Here is a 20,091-nt window from a genome sequence, read left to right as displayed (position 1 = left end):
TATGATTTTTAAGCTCCTATCATCAAATTTATTTTCTATTTCTTATACATACTTTTGCCAGAGCACTATCACTATCTGGACAACTTGCTGAAAGTGTTGCAGAGTTTTTCAGTAGGATCAAAGTTAAAAACATAAAGAAGATGTAATCTTCTTGAATATTTACAGAGAGTTAAGGGAGAAGGTTATTTTGTTCTCAATAAAAATGGAGGATTGGGAAAATAAATACTTAACATCACCAAGTATCAAGTCATCCACCAGTTTTGTCTCAGTTATGGATTTCAATCTTTTGTTCACTCATTTTAATTTTTTTTTCCAAATGAATCTAAATTAGGGTGTTCCTTATTACTTGCATTTTCTTTCCAATTAAAGCTTTAATGTAATTCTATACCAGGACACTTCCAGCTGATTACTCCTGTGAAGTGTTGAACATCTTAAGCAAATTCAGACCCTCTGACCCCAGCACCACATAGCTTGTGCTCAGGATACCTTGTTATTTCTTGAAGACTCAGTGAGCATGTTCTGTGTCATTAAAAATGGAGTACAAGGATGGTGATTCCTAGGTTTTGGTTTCACTGGCATTTTGCATTAAAGAAAAAAATAAATTGTTTGTTTAATTTAAATCCAAGATTTTGAGGCTGGCCAGATATTTGGGACCTTTTCCAGACTGGGAGTGCCCATTTCAAAGGGACAAGAATGACAGCACTTTCTAAAATCAGGCCTCTGTCCCAGCTGTGAAAAATGGCAGTCTCCAATCTTTAACTTACCTTTTGAAAATATTAACTCCAGTCAATGGTGCATTTTAGACGATATGTCTTTTTTAAAAGAACAAACCATCATTTATACTGAATTAATCTAATACAAAAACAAACAAACAAATAAACTGGTTTTGATGTTCATTTTAGAGTAGGTGTGTATTCATGCACATTTACAGCAAAGACTTCTATTACCCAGGCTGTTAATATGCCAGGAAGTGCAATGCAGAGAAATGTAGTAGAGAGTGTTCTTGCTTCTGCCCCTGAAAGGGCAATACTGGATAGAACCAGCTTGAGCAGTATTATAGCCAATACAAAAAGGGAGGAGTTTCTTCCATTCAAAAGAAGAAAAAATATTACCTTTTTACCATCAAATCATTTAGAAAAGAAACCACAGGTGGGAATCCTGAAAGCTTCCATGAGTCAGAAAGGTCAAAAACCAATTTCAGACTTGTTGAAGACACCCTCCTGATTCTTTGAAGTGCAATTTTTTTCTTCTTCTTCTTTTTTTTCCTAGTGGTATTCTTGGCCAGCCAGGCAGCTTATTAGACAGTCAGACTGCTGCATTTGACTTTTCTAAAGACTGTGTTGGCTTTTTATTTGCACCTCTATTTAGCTTAAAGCTTGATCTGTGAAGTTCTATTTGGTTTGTATTTGGTGATATCTCTGTACTCATGTCATTACATTTGTCATACAGAGCAAGACCGTCTACTGTGATGGTCTGTTAGCCCTATGATTTGCAAATTCCAAACATGCCTAACTGTAGATCTTCAAAACATGGTGGAAAACCCTATATAAAAATCAGTTTTTTTCATGAAGGTGTTGAGTTACAGAAAAAAAATACACAATAACATTCTGGGGTGAGGATCTGCTTTTGAATGTATGACTGTACTGTGACAAGGCCTTCACAATACACTCGATAAAACTGTTGATAATTACCAAGTCAAACTAATATTTCTAAATAATGCGTTTAGTCAAAGATCAAAAAGCATTAATTTTTATATTGTATCTCAAAGAATTTGTCTCCCAAAACATGTAGTATATTTACAAGTAAAGTAAATGAAGAGAGAAAATCAAGTATAAGCAGGAAAAAAAAGATTTGATACCCTGCCACTTAAGGGCAGTCACATTTCCCATAATTGTCAAATGTGATAAATTTTTGTCTATAAAAATTACTTTGTGGGGAAAGGGAGAAAGAAAAAGGGGGTTACTAACTCAGTTACAGTCCAGATACTCCAGCTAAATGCTTTACCAAAAAAAGAGAGTAAAATTAAAAATAAAAATAAAAAAGACCAGAGGTAAAATCTTCTGGGAATTTTTTCCTATACGTTAATTATTTTAGCAACATCTGTCACCTCTGTAGGAATCTGTTAGCATCTCACAGTAATCAGGATTGGAGGAACATTCAGTGCTGGACAAGAGTCAATCCTGAAAGACAGCATGCATTTTCCCATTAAAAGCAAACTTCTTTTTATCTGGACCTGACTGAATCATCAAATTATTTTCCCTACTTGACTATCCTTTTCTGAGATCCCCTTTTATTTTGAAGCAGAAATATGCCATTCATGAAGGGGTGAAAATATCTGACTATAGCACTTAGATTCAATTTTCTTTATACGAAACATTCAGAGATCTGTTGTTATTTATAATTCTTATTTCACTAAAAGTACCCCTTGAAGATAAAGTTTTTCAGATTCTTATTTTAGACATACTAGGAACAAATTTAACATGAGTTAGTCTGTTGTTGCTTTCTTAGAAATGGATGTACCACATGTTGCACAGAAGTTGCTGTGGTATTGATTGTAAATGAGTTATTGAAATTTGGAGGCAAAAAATACACACAATCCACATTCCCAAGGAAAAAAAAAAAAAAAAAAAAGAAAACCTAAACCTACTGGATTTCAACTCAAAGTTTGCAAATCATTGTATGAAATACTAACCTTTCAGCGCATTCAACATATCCTATTATGTGACAGTATGAATCTTCTAATCAAGCTGCTTAAAACCCCTGGGCCATGGCTTGACAATACAGTAAATCTTGCTTCAGAGTTGTTGCTATAGGACTGGGAACACCACAGCCATGTGATGCAAAGCACTCGTCTAGTAAAAGATCACTCATATTTGTACCACCAATTTTTTGCTGGATCAGGTATCATTTTTCCTCCTACAGATGACATAAAACCCCTATAAGAGAGAAAACTGATATAAATGCTATATCGTGTGTTCTGGCCAGTTCAGCAGTAACGCGATGGCATATCCACATTTGAGCAAAATCAAATTAGTATCTGATAGTTCAAAAATCTAGTATAAATGGTGATGAAATTGCAGCCGCAGAAAAAATCATTTCCTCTGTGAGGGCATTGCTGATTTCCAAAATATCAAAATTGCTAGGAATGCTGCTCATCATGAAATTAAAGACTTTGTTCTACACGGAGCCATAGGAACCTAGAGGAGCTTACTAAAAGTTTGAGTCTAGAAGTTCTACTACATAAAAATCAATACTGGCAATATGAGTATGCAGTGTGATATCCTAAAAATCCTGTTGTCCTGTGCTATATTTTGTGTAAGAGTGTGGGCATTAATTTTGTTTAATATTTTTTCAGTTGCTTCTAAATGTTGACCAGAAAGTTGGAAGGGGTGACGTCCTCCTACCATACATTCTCATTGCTTTTCACTGCCAAACTTCTCATGATAATCATTGAAATTCATACCAACAATTGTCTCTGACTGTGCTTAATAGTAAAACAAGATGGAAAGAACATTTTCAAGAACAAATTGTTCATTTGTATGCAAACTACTTGTGCTGAATTTGTTGAAAACATTTTGCTTTTGCCTTACGCCCACACCAGTGCTGTTCCAAAATATTTCAGTTTCAGCATACTTTATTCTTATTGTTCCTGGCACAGCTTGCAGAAGAAAGGGATTCTGAGGAGACTGCAAAGCTACTTGTGTACAGTATAACAGTTGTCTGTAGCTTAACTGAACTGTGTCAGTTAGCATCCAATATAATAATAACATGATGGATACTGCTATACTTTAAATACAATTGTACTCTCTTTTGTAGAATAAAGATGTATTAACAGATGGTCTAACAGTTATTTGTAGTCCAGACAATGAAGATACTCTTATTTAGTTGCATTTCTTTTGCGCAAATACATTATGACACCAAATAATTTTATACTTAGAAAATTTGCTTTCAAAGTTTAAAGCATCTGTTAGTATAAAAGTGGAAAGAAGATATTCAAAGTCAAATTAAATGCATGATCATAGAATTACAATTTTGCAAGCAAGTTATATAGAAAGGTGTTAAAAGGAGAAACTGATGAAGCAATACAACATGATTGAAAAAATATAGGTAAAATAAGTATGTCAAAGCAGTTTTGTGAGATTCTCAGGAGAAAGTTGAGTTATACATACTTTTGCTTTTGGTGCTGATGATGGTAGAAAAAGGAGTGCAAGTGATTAAGGCATGATTTTAATACTTTAAGTAACTTGAATCATTTCCTGACACCTTAAAGCCTTAGGAAAAAAGGTAGCTGTAAATACCTGTTTTCCAGCCACAATCAGTGACATCATAGTTCTTAATAACAGGGGCTTGAAAGAGCTGTAATTTTTCAAAACCTCTTCTCTAGGCAATGTTGATTTATTTACTTGGAAAAGAGAGCTAAAAGGTCTGTATTTTGCATTTCTTTTCTCATTTTTACATTGGTTTTATGTTTGGAATTTCAATGCATCTGTGTATCACCAAATGTGACACTACTTCTACCCTCAAGTCTTTTCTTACCAGTGTTTGAATGTCCCTGACCTTATATAAGTGAGCTGGAAGTCCATCTGTCTGACTGTTGCAGAGACTCACAGGCAGCAACTACGGTGATATTCTTCCTGGCTATTATGAACATGCATTGGATAAAAGCTTTTCTTCCACATGTAAGGTGATGAGGAATCCCAACTTTTACATTTTAGAGAATGCAGGCTACCTACCAGTCTGATTATTGTCTCCATCACTCAGAGAAGAGCTGGAAATAATGTGGTTGAAATCACCCTGTATCTGAAGCTGCCAAGCCTTCATCTACCGATGATGTTTCTGTTGAAAAGCCAAAACTGGGGCTGAAACTTTTCTGTGATCACTTGACATGCAGTTCTTGACTTCAGAGGTAAGTGTCATGCCATCTTTACAGTAACAGTTATCAGATAATTCTCCATGAGTACAGTTTTAACTATAAACTGGAAGTAGTTTAATACAGCTAATAAACAGATATGACCATTGTCCTTATACTGGCTTTCTGTAACTGATGCTATCTAGGATTCTTTTCCTATTTATGCACCAGCATAATAAAATTTTAGTGAAATTTTGCTTCAGTTTGCTTAAAGAATGTGTGTGTCTGCCTGTCTGTCTCAATGTACACATATATCAAAATAGATTCTCAAGGTGGTAACATGGAATATACAAGTTCAGAGATTGGCTACAGACTCAATCATATGTTGCATATTGAAAGATAATTACTTGGCTGAATTTGTCTCAAAGAAACTTTGGCAGCTTTTTGTTTGTATTTTCTGCCAGTAACAGACATCAAAATAAGCGCAAAGAATTTTTTTCCCTCCTAAACTGCCAAATTAAAACATTTGCTGTCAGTTCCTTCCAGTTCACTGCTCTTTCATAGAATCATAAAATAATCAACTATGTGAACAAGAAAAAAAAAATCTGATAAATATTTGTATTGGACTCTATTCAATAAGAACTTCATAGAGATGTTGTGTTAGAAGGGACCTTAAGAGGTCATCTAATCTGTCCCCCTGCATTGTAAGGGACCAGTTATACAATGTTACTGACAGATATTTGTTTAAAATTCTTTTAAAATAGTCATTGCCAGGGCTTCCTCAACCTCACTAAGCAACATGTTCTAATACTGTTCTTTTAATAAGAAAGTTCTCTATGTTTGAATTATACTTTTCTTTGATGCAAATACACTGATTACTTATTTCCTTACCACCAGGGAATGTGAAGAACAATTGAACACGCTTATAATAATAATTTATTTGTTTGACTACTTCTATCACTACTGTTTTATCTCAGCTGTTTGATTCTGTTGATTGCTTCAGTGACTATATATATAACATTTGTCTCACTGGTATAGAGTTTGACCCTGTCATCTTTAATAAATATGGAAGTTTGCTAGCGAACCTAATATCACATTATGTGCATGTATATATAAATATATTGAGAGAGAGACTACAGCTTCTAATTGATCAGTCTGTAAAAATTGTAAATATTCAGGTAATATATTTCACAATTCAATAAATTATGAAGCATAAATAATATATATGTATATAGTTGAAATCTTTGACTTTAGACTTGCTGTTTATTTATATGATACTACAGTGTGTGCAGAAATGGTATAAAATTATGAGTAAACTAAGGATACAAAAATTCATTCTGCATCCAGAAAGAGCTCCCTGTGACTTTGGGATAGTCACATTTTGCCTAGTGACCAGGATACAAAATTTTATGCCAGCTTCAGGCTAATTATTTTATAGTCAAACATTGTCTTTATGTGTAAGGCACAAAAGCATATGAACACACACACACACACACACACACACACACACAAACCACAAACCACTTGTGCTTCTGAGCTTCTAAAACAGAAACAGAGAAATACCATTAAAAATATGTTCTTCAGTTTAGTTCAGATTTTTTAACCAATGAACTTTGGGCAGGTTCACTTTTTTTTTTTTTTTTTCCTGAACGGTTCACCCAACCATCATCAAAATGAGTTGTAATGAAAAGAACTGCAATATCAAAAAAAAAAAAAAAAAAAAAAAAAAAGCTTTGAAAGACCTTAAAGTTCTGAAACATTTGATCCAACACATGTTGTCCACAGGCTTTCTTAAAGAGTCTTCCAAAAGGGGATATATATCCTCCTAGTTCCAAAAACAAATCTGGAAAAAAAAGGTCAGAAGGGGAGTGAGCACCCTCATAAAAACTGGAACATTTGGGTCATTTTCCCACAATAAGAAATATTTTTAAAGTCTACTACTCATTTTCTGGCTCCTGTTTTTTATATTATTTGGTATTTCATAGTAATTTATCTTTCATGTTCACATGTTAAAAATAAGATTCCATGTCTTAACAGATGAAAAAGTTGAAAGATTTCATCATTGGTGATACTCTTTGCTCCTCATTTGTATAGGATTAACATGCCCAAAAGCACAGAGATACTGAGCTACAGCTCCATCCTCCATAAAAGAGATGACATTTTTATTCAGCAAAGTAGTATCAAAGTACTTCCTAATTCTTTGCATGTACTTGTTTAAAGAAACTTTTTCTCTCCTTCCCTTTCCCAATATGCCTCCTTTGCTCATCAACCAAAGAGAAAGTATCTCTTTGAATAACTTTTGTCTGTAAAGTTGTAAGACATATTCCCTAAAAGATTTATTTGGACACAAATTTGTAAAATTTTTGTAGAACACTGTCTAATGATCCAACCAATACAATATAATAATATTGTCAGGAGCAATTCCTTTTTTCTCACTTTTGTTTTTAATGCTGTGACCTGAATTTATAAATGCAGTTCTACTTGATATGTAGAGAATTAAAAGTATTTTGATAGTTTACTGTCTTGTTAAAAACATACTCCTCATTTGATGTTCTCTTTTGAAATCATTTTAAAATGAAACAAAGGTGAAAAAGGATCTCAGAGAAGGGCAAGCCACAGGCAGCATTTGAATACCTGGGGATCTGCCATATTCCTATACCAACACATTGGCTTAATGAAAAATTGAATAAATTACTATTTATTGATTTTTTTTCACTACTTATAAGTTGATGGGAGAGTCTGTAATGAGATCATGCCATTATAATAGGATCATAAATGAAACTCATCCATGAGTTGTTATTAAGGATACATACACATTTTCATTTAGTTCATTTCTTTCCTGGACTGTAACTACTAAAAATATCTTTACTGTGAAAATGCCTGAGTTGTATTTTGTGTCCATTTCAATAGGTACATGCATGTTTCCTACTCCTCGTACTTTCCCTGATGTGAGGCAGTTAATAAAAGAATAACAAAAAGTAGAGATTCATCTGTATTCCAGAAGGTAGATTGCAAAGGACAATGGATGTGGATCTAAGCGTAGTATGTGAACAGGTGATGACAAAGAACCATATTAAAACATCTTTCTTTAGACACATTGTTTTAAAATAAAGCATTTTGCCATGGAGGGAACGCTGTGTTGAGTACATTATGGTCTGGATGACTGAATCACAGTCCATGCCTGAACCCTGGTGCTGCCCATTCAAAACCTGGCTACACCGTAAACAGGAGACCAGTGCCTGTCTTCCAGCTCAGTCTTCTGAGTGTGGAGAACTCAGAAGTGAGGGTAGTGGTGAAGGTCTCAGGACCGAGATGGCACTTAAACCTATTCAGACAGTACGACATCCTGATAGCCTGTCATATGAACTGATGGGCAAAGATAAACTTAACTGGAAGAAGCCTAGCTACAACCAGTTATTGGAAGAGAAAAAAATTAGGTTGACTGAATATGCTTTACAAATAAAAGAAGTGTAAAGCTGGTGGCATGTTGTTTGACTGAAACAAGAGAAAAATTCTTCTGGAAGCTGTACTTCTTGCACAATAGAAGGAGCATGTCCATTTCAATGTATTGGCTGGAAGCCTTTTTAAAGGATGTGAAACAGTTATGTGTAAACAGTTATAATGTCTGTTTCTGACTACCAGAGAACTTCCATGTTAATTTTATAAAGCTTTGTACATGGTTACTAAAATTAAACAAATCCTAATGCATAATCTTAAATACAGCTAGGCAATATGTGGCTATGTCTTGCTAGGTTTCACTCATATTTTAAACAGCAAGAGTTGATCCAGAATTTAAGGGACCTAAAATGTTTTGATTTGGTACTATCTATAGTATTCTGAAATATTTATAGTACCTAGACACAAAATGTGCTTTTAGAATTACACATCAGTCTTCACTCAGAAGCACTTTATTTTGTCTAAGTCACACCCTGAACATAATTGTAACATAGCATTTTAAGTTAATTATACTGTATCTAGGAAACACCCTGGATTTTATTGCAAGGCTGAATATTCCAAAGGTTTGGGTGCTTCCACTGCCAGCAGCTAGTATCACAGCAGGAAAGTCCAGCTTCTGGCAAAACAGGATAAAACAAGAATTTTTATAGACACAGTGAAAATATACATATATTTATGAGTCAGTGAAATGAGTCATAAAAACCGTGTTTTCACTTGAGAGGAAGCAACTTTAACCCAAATTACTGAGTTTTAGATGGGTAAGTCTTTTTTTTTTTTTTTTATAATTGTAAGTAGTTTCATAACACCTTCTCCATACTTTTCTATTATCTACCCTGTGAATGAAGATCACAGCATTCTCATGGTTCCTTTTGATCTGTAAAACTCACATCTGAGAAGCAAAGTGCTGAGGGGACCACTTTCAGCTCAAAGAAAAATAATTTCCTTCAGGAGGAGAAACAAAATTGTATAAACGGTAAAAGGGCTATTACAGAACAAACACAGAACACTAGAGGTATAGGTTTGTTAATTAGAAAATTATGTCTGATATCTAGATTTTCTAATGGCTGGTTAAGAAATTCACCAGTTGACACTTTTCAATGAAATGGGGAATGAGGTGGCTAAAACTCTAATATGCTCTGGAAATTTAGGACTGGTATTTCTGTTTCCCTGAAAACCATCATGCATTCCTGAGCCTTAGTGTGACCCTCTAAGAAAAACACTCTAAGGATCTGATTCTTGGCTTAGAATCATAGAATCATTCAGATTGGAAAAGACCCTTGGGATCGTTAAGTTCAACCATCAGACCCACTCTACAAAGTTCTCTCCTACACCATGTCCCCCAGCATCTCATCTAAATGACCCTTAAACACATCCAGGGATGGTGACTCCACCACCTCCCTGGGCAGCCTATTCCACTATCTGACCACTCTTTCTGTGAAATTTTATTTTTATATTATATAATATTTTTTTTATATTATGTAATACTTACTTTATATGCTCCCACTCATACATTTGCAGTGTGCTAGGCTGATAGAAAAGTACCTGGTTCCATAAACTTAATCAGTAATTATAAGTATCACAAGAGCAGAAATATGTTCTTTAGGTAAATTTGTATCTTATAAAAAAATAACATGATTCAATTAAAAAACAAAACAAAACAAAAAAACCCCAACTACAAATACCATGATTAAATTCTTCACACTTACTAGTCTTGGGTTGATTTCCCTCACCGTACATACAAAGTGTGTACAATATCCTTGCTGGAATTTGCTTAGCATAGATTTGGTGAGCACCACCAACAGGAATTTTATGACTTTGGTGCATAAGTAATTGTTGCAGTGAAAATTCCTGATTTTTCAAAAATAAATGGTGCATAAAAGCACATAAAAGCTCAGTTAATATGTCTGAACTTGTCCAAGAACGTGGCCCAGCTCAACCAATGGAACTAGTTTTTTATTCAACAGAGACCTCTTAAATTCATTGCCTCACTGAACAGTAAATCTGTTCTTTCAGCAGGTTTTTCTTTTAGCAGGTAGTCAATTAAGGTGGGGGGACAGGTGTCCTCATGATAGATATATCTGCAGTGAAGTGTATGTTCTTACAACATTTCACTTATCTTTAAATTTCATCATATATTATTTAAAGAGTTGTATCTTAACTAAGTTTATGATTTCCTAGTCTAACATGATTATATTTTTTTAAGCATATAGATGGTAAGGGTAGCATAGCTGTATTAGTAAGTCTCTTTTCACACTCTCAATTCTATATATTTTAACCAGGGAAGAAATATACCCAATTCTGTTTGAAATTCTCACTCTTTACTCTTCCATTAACTGGTATATGCACTTCAACATAATGTGGATAAATAAAGGAATACCATACAGTTATCATTTTAAAATTTAGGATAAGTGGCGAATAGAACATTTAAAATGTACAAGCATTACATTGCTGGTCTTCAATGTTAGAGGAATTTCATAGCCTAAATGTCAAAAAGGACATAGGTGCATTTGAGGTGACAGAACACAAACAGACCTGTAATATTTATGAGATTAATTTTTAACATCTGAACCTTGCAGTGATGACACTCGTTTTTGTAAAAAAATAGAAAAAGGACAGCAGATTCTTTTATCAAGTGTATGCCATAGAAACCTAGTTTTTAATTAAATTCCCTACAATTTAGTGTTCACAGAAACCAAATAATTGAAATATCAGATGATTCTGAAATGTAAACCTTATTTCTAATGTAGGCTTTAAAATGCTGTTATAAACAACCATTCTGTTCTTAATTGAATTTTCAAAAGTCTCCATTATTTAAAAAATAATAAATGTACTAATGGAGTTTGATAAGATTACTGTAACTGAACACTGTTATAAGCTTCAAATACTAAGAACACTGCATACACTGCAGATGAATTAGCTGTTCTTAAATTAAGGAATATTACAGTCAGTAATGGTATGACATTCTTTTTTATGGCCATGGCTTGGGTTATAATGTGACAGAAAAAAAATGTAATGTTTCCAAAATGACAGTTTTTAGATTTGTGTTGCCTGAGGTAGTTCAGCTGAACAATAAACTATAATTTGATTGATGGAAAATTGAAGTGGTTCATCTAACTTGCCAGGCTGTCTTACCCAAGGCTTTGGTTTTGCATGTATGATGATGTATAACAGTTTTAGAGATAATGTTGTTTGTATTATACATGAGATTTTTTTACACATAAAAATGAAGACTTCATTACCCAGTAAAGATCAAAATATGCTATGGATTAGCAAGGAATCAGATTTGTTTGAGAATGGATTTGTACATCTAAATGTGCTCTCTTTGTGGAATCAAATGATAAATATCATATAGAACCAGAGTGTCTTTATTTTTATGAGCAAATCAGCCATATCACCAGTTATGAAATTATTAACTTAAAAGAAGGGTGACATCTGCACCCAAGAGAAACAATCAGAGATTGGTAGCTTTTCTTTTATCCAGAATTAATACTGTGAAATAACAGACTGGTCAGCAGAAATCTTTTAGAAAGAGCAATAATACTTTTATAGAAATATTAATATATACTTAAGGAAGAAAAAAATGAGAAAATAATAAAGATGTTATAAAGTACATATTGGTAACATTTATATAGGGTTTGGGGTTTTTTTTAATTACTGATGCAGTGTGTGTACAGCAACAGCTTCAGAAAAATTACTCTAAATATATCTTTTACTATCTGTGAGGACAATTTTGAATTGCTCAAACCATTCAGTCACCAACCACTCTTTCTCTTAAATATTTTGCATCAAGCAGGATGTTTGTCCTCTGCTCTTCTCTCATCAAACTAGTAAGACCAGACATCTCAACACAGATAAAAATAAGGCATGGCATCTAGTTTCAGCTGCTAAAGGAAGCAAGATTTGAGGAAAGGATCATATAGCTGAGAGTATGATTATAATGTCTTGTTTTGATTATTTTTTTCCCTTCATTTTCATTCAAAAGAAAAGGCCAGCTGGTGAGCCATTTTGAACAAGGGGCTTTCATGGTCTTCTCTTCCTCACTAAGTACATGAAATACCTAATACTGGCTTTCCAAGTGAAACTGTAACATTTGAGCTTGAAGAAACAGGAATATTACATCTGTCTCTGCTATTTATTACCCTGCCAAACACTAAACAAGGCTATGAACAAACAAAGCTGTGGTAATCCAGTCTTCTGGGAGATTTAATTGACATAATACACTCCTTATTTTTTCTACAAAATGTCCTGAATTACAGACGTTCAAGAGTTGGGGTTTAATCGGCAGATAGGGCTTCTTATTATTACGCAGAAATGCAGGTGAATTGTATTTGAGACTATCCTTGAAGTAACAGAAGATCTGTCTGTAATGAGATTTCCAAAATTACTATAGGGAATTCTCTACAGCGGAAGTGCTTTCTTCTTGGGTCATTACATTGCCATAAGTCTTAATTTTCCAGACATTTTACTCCTTCTCCCTGTGTCATGCTTTTTATCAGGGTTCAAATCTGGAAATACCATTGTCTTTTCAAAACTGCATTTTAAGGCTGAACCATGCATTCCAGGAGATTTATAGAGACAATGCATCAAGAGTAGGATTGGCCTCTCTTTTTAGGAAAAAAAAAAAAAAAAAAAACAACACACAATTTAAAAAAAAAAAAAAAAAGCAGAAGGAAGGTTGAAAGACAACTTTTTTGTATTTTGAAAAGTAAACTAAAGAGTAAAGGAAAAAGACCTGTAAGATGAAAACTGCTTTTATTTAAGGAATATGATGGGAAATATAATTATGGAAAGAAAGCAAGAATCAGCTAGAAACATAGGCCTGAAGAAGACATTTTGGGTCTTCTATTCAAACTCTCAGACAGCACATCATACAAATCCTTTTATAGACTTATTGAGCTCAATCTGTAAACCACTTAGGGTAATTTTTACTGCAAGGCTGTTTAGGAGGCCATCAGCATCTTACTTCTTGGTAGAGCAGTGAGTTAAGAATATCCTTATAGTTTCCAGAAAAATGTAGTAACTGACAACTTATTTCCAGTTCTTCAGATGGGAATAATCAATATGTTTCATCTGAAGTAGCTCTTCTTTCATCCTAGTATTACTGATAGTTTTTTGATAGACATATCTATTTTGGAAAACATCCAAGGAATACAACTGAAGAAAGGTTGGTAGAAGGAGTATTAGTTGATGAACATGGGATCACCACTGTTCTGGAGCCATGAAAAGGCAAATTTATGAAGTGAGGGATCAGAACCAGCAATAGGGAACTATTCATAACAGTGTAGCTTGGTAATGGCTATAGTTCCTGTTGACATAATTCAGGGATTAAATGAAACTAAAAGTATACTAAAGGAAGCAAAAGAAGAGGAAAAACAGCAGGGATGATCTGCTTTTCCTGAGAACATCAGAAAGGGGAAAGAGAGAGCTAAACTCAAAAGCAGTATTGGTCTAAGTAATAATAGTGTGACATTGGTTCTGAGTGTCTTCAAGTTAGAAAAAAATGGAAGTTCTGAATTGGTTAGTCACAGAAAACCTTGAACAGTCTTCTAGGTGGAGCAGTGGGGTGAAAACCAAACTGCTTTTAAGACACTTCAGACACTTTACATCTCTTGGCAAACTCCATCCTAGCTTGACTTTAAAACATTATCTTTATTACCATTTTTTTTCCCCCATTATTTATATGTCTCTGATAACAAGTTTTGAGGTGGTTAAGTATGCATTAATCCCCTTTTTAGAAGGTCTCTTCTCTTTTTCTGTGACACAGATTACTGTTAGATTTAACACTTTTGACTAGGAAAAGCTTCAGGCCTTAAGTTCCTGAGCTCAGGTTAACCATATTAATTTTCAACCCAAGTGACTACCACTCGATTCCCATATCATAACAGATCCTTCTGAAATCTCAAACCTTACCTACTATCCTACTTTTGCATTTTTCCCTTTAATTTAAATTGACTCAAATTTTAATTAACTCCATGTTAATTAATTACTTAAAGTTATTTTCTCTAAAAGTACTTCTGAGGGATACTCAATTAAGAAACATGTCAGCTAAACACATCTAGGAATACAGAGTTGCTTTGGCTATTAGTTGCATTTGTTCTCCAACATATACCCTGAGAATTAAAATTTCTCAGTTTCATAACTGTTGAGAATAGTGTTTCTCTCTGTTAATTTTACAGATAACTCTATCTATAGACACATCCATATCTGATTCCCTGTGTGGAAAGAAGACTCTGTCATTAACTACCTCAATAAAATTTCACCAACCTTCCAAAAAGTGACTTGACCCTGGAAGATCACTTTTAATACATGTTTATTCCTTCTTTTGTTTTCCTTTATATTTTATCATGTGCAGTGTTTTTCTGCCATTTTTTCCCTTTCTGTCTGTATTTATGGATAAGCACAGACCTGTATTTCATACCTGTTTTCTTCTCCAGGGAGCTGATCAACCAAGTCCCTTTTGTCCCCAAATGTCTGTTTCCTGCTCTCTTTCACTAGTTCGGATTTCTCTGCTTTGCTGAACAGGTTCCTGGCATTTGACATTACTTCAAAAGCCATTAAAAAACATGCTGCAAAATGAGCTAAACAAATCTAAATGGGCCTATGGTAGTCATTCAACTGCCATGATACCTCAGTGTCTCACTGTCCTGGTTTTGGACAGGATAGAGTTAACTTTCTTGGGCTGAGGGGGATCACAACTAGACAGCCGGGCCCGGATAGATCATTGGAGTATTCCATATCATGTGACATCACGCTCAGTATATAAGGGGATGCGTACTGTCTTGGTTTCAGTTTCCCGGTCAGTTGGCAGCAGGATTTTGGGTGCAGTCAGCATTGCTGCTGGGGGCAGGCTGTGTACCAGCCACTGGTCAATGAGCAGCTACGGTATATTACCTGTTTGGACTTACTATTTTTACTGCTCTTTTGTTACTATTACTAAGTATTTTTTTATTCAATCTACGAATTACCTTTTTTTTTTTGTCCCTCTCCAATTTTGCCAGGGAGTGGGTAGCGGGGAGGAAGTAAACAACTGGCCACATGGTGATTGGCTACTGGCCAAGTTCAAACCATGACAGTCTTTTGGCACCCAACGTGAGGCCAGGGCTTTGGGATAATGACAGATCGGGTCATAATGTTTATTGCTTGGCTCCTTAATATTTTATCACCTCACTTGCCATATGGATTTCCCATGCTGTTGCTCACCGTCCGTGAGAGTTGGATCAAGGTTTTGGTTTTGCTGTACTGTGTAATGCTGATCTATGACAGGATGCAGTCATCAGTCCTGGGGTTATTTACAATTGTGTTTGAGAAATGCAGGAATTTCAAATATCCTTACAATGTTGATATTACCATGGTCTCTTACTGCTAAGAGGCAGTGTGTTCCTGCATGTGGTTCAGGTTTTGTTCAAGGTTAAGTAACGGTTTAAGAGTATCACCTGGAAATCTACCCCAAAGTTGGAGAATTATGAGTGGCTGTGGGTGTGGAGAAGCATGGGCAAGTACCTAGAATAGTGAGCACCTGTTGGAGCTTCACTCCCGAACAGGTGCAGAATCCTGAAGAACTAGTAATATATTTGGAAAAGGTATGTTGTCACCTGAGTAATTCCACAGAGGTACAGCTCACTGCAACTGCTGTGGTCTAGACCATGCCTACCAAGTGCTATTAAACATTGTTATCACCCTTAAAAGGAAGAGAAGGGCTCTGGGTCTGGTGACAAAGTAACAGACATTGCAACCACTCCAAAGTCCACAACTGCAACCACTACAACCCCAAGGACAGGCGCTGCAGCTGAACCAAGGACCAACCCATGACAGTGTCAGTTGCTCCCATACAGAAGAAGAAATACACAAGAAAATCCTCTCGCAGTGTAGAGGGTGACAACGAACCAGGCCCATCACAAGAACAGGAGGAGGATGCAGAGCCAGTGATAGTCACCTGATCCTTAACCCTGAGTGAGACATGCAATAAGTTTTCAGCCACCATTCAGGCAAACAACTCTTATTTGGCTGCTCCAGTGCTGGGATAGCAGGGTCAGTGATGTGGAATCAGAGGGTAAGGAGGCCAGGCAGCTGGGATCCCTGTCTAGGGAAGGGGGCCTCAACAAAACAATTGGAAATAAGACACAATATGTCAGTCTCTGGAGGCGACTTCTGTCAAGTGTGAGGGAGAGGTATTCCCTCAAGGGAGATTTTGTATGTCATCCAAGTAAGTGGACTACTATGGAGAGAGGTATTCAATACTTGAGGGAGCTAGCAATGCAGAAGATGGTTTACTATGACCCAGATAATGCACAGCTACCCACAGATCCAGATGAAGTCCAATGCATCCAGCCCATGTTTGGGTGATGGCGTGCACCCGGAGGAAGTTTGTATGGTGCACGCCATCATCATATGCCAATGCATTAGCACTACTGGACTGGAGAGATGAAGAGGGACCAATAGTTGATGAATTGGCTCACCGACTATGGCAATATGAAGAAAATATCTCTTCCCCTCTGTTCATGGCTGTGAAGAAATTATGTCAATAATTCCAGCAATTTAAAGAGGACATGTCCTACTCTTCACCCGCGTGGACTAGGATCTTGACTATTAGGAGGAGTTGTTTCTGTACTCGAGATAACTGGTACATACCACAGGGGAAGCTGTGGCTTCGCCTGTGTGACTATGAAGAAGACATGAAGAAATTGGATGGAAAACCTACCCACCTCCTAGAAGAGCGGGTATGTGAGTTGGAAGGAAGAACAACTACAAAGTGATGTTCTTTTAGGAAAAATGCTTCTCCAGTTTCCAGTAATCAAGTGCCTAAATAGAGCAGAAAGGTCAACTTTGCTCACAAGAAGTGAGTGATCAAGATGAGGCTGAAACCTGTGCACACCACACTAACCTATCTGTTGTTAGAGGGTGTTATGACCAACATTAGAGGGGCCCTGCCTCCAGCCAGGCAGAGGACAGGGACAATCGAGTTTATTGTCCTGTGTGGATTTGATGGCCTGGCACATCTGACCCTCAGCAGTATAAGGCTTTAGTGGACACTGGTGCACAATGCACCCTAATTCTGTCAAATTTTAAAGGGTGTAATGGTTTTAAGCCCTGCCAGGACCAGAGACCATGTTGCCATTGTCCCTCCCCTACCCTCGGTCACAAGTAGGGCACAAACCCCGGGTTAAAATAAGAAGAAATTTAATACAACAGTGTAATAAGCAATCTGATCAACAACAGTAGCAATGATAACAACAATAAACAGCAATAACAGTAAACAAGACAAAAGATATACAGAGAAATACCACAATGGTTACAGACAGCTCACTCACGATGCTCCCCACGATCAAAGCCACAAAGGAAAAAGCTTCCCACAGCGCCGGACCTGACTTCAGCATGGTATGAATAACCTGGCTGGAGATCTCTTCCCCCTCTCTGCTGGGGAAACTTAACCCTATCCTAGCTGAACCAGGACAAAGGGGCAGAATCTATTTGTGTTTCAGGAGTGACAGGGGGTCTCAACAGTTGACTGTGTTGGAGGCCGAGGTAAGCCTAACCGGAAAAGAGTGGGAAAAACACCCCATTGTGACTGGCCCAGAATCTCACGTATTCTTGGTATAGATTATCACAGAAGAGGGTATTTTAAGGACCCAAAAGGGTATCAATAGGCTGTTGGTATAGCTGCCTTGAAAACAGAAGAAAACATCTGTCTGTGTTACCTGGTCTCTCAGAGGATCCTTCTGTTATGGGATTGCTGAGGGTCAAAGAACAACAGGTGCCAATTGTCACTACAACAGTGCACTGACAGCAATATCGCATCAATCAAGACTCTGTAATCCCTATCCATAAACTGATTTGTCAATTAGAGAGCCAAGGAGTCATCAGCAAGATGCACTCCCCATTTAACAGCCCCATAGGGCCAGTGAGGAAGTCTAATGGAGAGTGGAGATTGACAATGGACTTTCATGGCCTGAACGAAGTCATGCCGCTGCTGAGTGCTGCCATGCCAGACATGCTAGAACTTCAGTATGAACTAGAGTTTAAGGCAGCCAATTTGTATGCCATGACTGATATTGCTAACACATTTTCTCCATCCCTCTGGAAGCAAAATGCGGGCCACAGACTGCTTCTACCTGGAGGGGTGTCCAATACACCTGGAATCGACTGCCGCAGGGGTGGAAACTCAGCCCCACCATTTGCCATGGACTGATCCAGACTGCACTGGAACAAGATGAAGCCCCGGAACACTTACAGTACATTGATGATATCTTTATATGGGGTAACACAGCAGAAGAAGTTTTTGAGAAAGAGGAGAAAATAATCCAAATCCTTCTGCAAGCCAGTTTTGCCATAGAGCATGTTAAGGTCAAGGGACCTGCACGAGAGATTCAGTTTTTAGGAGTAAAATGACAAGCACACCAAAGCTTGAAGGGTGGTGGACTGGTGAGGGCTCTCCCTATGCCACTTAATTTGAAAGAAGGGAAAGATGTTTAGGAACTGTGGAACCACCTGAAAAGGGTCTGGTAGGTAACGGGGCCCATGTTCACAAAAGGGTGTTGGATCCATTAGCTCATCTCAAGTGCACCTATACCAATGCACGCAGTATGAACAACAAACAGGGGGAGCTTGAGGCCATGATGCAGCACAAGAACTATGACATAGTAGCTATAACAGAAACATGGTGGGATGCTTCACACGACTGCAGTGCTGCAATCAATGGCTACAAGTTCTTCAGGGGGGATAGACAGGGAAGGAGAGGTGGTGGAGCGGCTCTGTATGTTAGATATTGTTATGAGAGCTCAGAAATCAAGTATAGTGATAACGGAGTGTTTGGATTAGGTTAAGGACCAGTAAAGTAGATCTTGCTGTGGGAGTCTGCTGTAGACACCACCACACACACACACACACACACACACACCCAACGAAAGCAGTGAGGTGGATGAAGCTTTCTATAAACAGTTGGGAGAAATCTCGCGGTCACTTGCCCTTGTTCTTATGGGGGACTTTAACCTCTCAGGTATTGTGCTGGGAACACAACACAGCAGAGAGGGAACAATCCAGGAGGTTCCTGGAATGTGTGGAGGATAACTTCCTCACGCAGCTGGTGAGTGAGCCAACCAGGGAAGGTGCCCTCCTGGACCTGATTCTTGTGAACAGGGAAGAGCCTGTGGGGGAAGTAAAGGTCAGAGGCTGTCTAGGGTGCAGTGATCATGAGATGATTGAGTTTTCAATCCTTGGAGAAACAAAGAGAGGGGTTAGTAAAACTGCCACCTTAGACTTCCGTGGGGCAGACTTTGACCTGTTCAAAAGACTGATTAACAAAATCCCTTGGGAGGCTGCCCTGAAGGATATGGGAGCCCAGGAAGGCTGGACATACTTCCAGAGAGAAGTCTTAACGGCACAGGAGCAGGCTGTTCCCGTGTGCCGGAAAACAAGCAGGTGGGGAAGGAGACCGGCCTGGCTAAACAGGGACCTTTGGCTGGATCTCAAGAACAAAAGGAGAATCTATCGCCTTTGGAAGAGGGGCCAGGTCTCTCATGAAGACTATAAAGATATAGAGAAGCTATGCAGGGAGAACATCAGGAGAGCCAAAGAGCTAGAGCTCAACTTGGCTACAGCTGTTAAGGATAATAAAAAATGTTTCTATAAATTCATTAACAGCAAAAGGAGGATTAGGGAAAATCTCCCTCCTTTACTGGATGCAGAGGGAAACATGGTAACAAAGGATGAGGTGCTCAACACCTACTTTGCCTCAGTCTTTAGCAGTGGAACGGGCTGTTCCCTGGACACCAGCCTCATGAGCTGGGAGA

This window comes from Athene noctua, chromosome 2, assembly GCF_965140245.1.
Source record: "Athene noctua chromosome 2, bAthNoc1.hap1.1, whole genome shotgun sequence".
Taxonomy (NCBI): Eukaryota; Metazoa; Chordata; class Aves; order Strigiformes; family Strigidae; genus Athene; species Athene noctua.
This window is presented reverse-complemented; position numbering follows the sequence as displayed.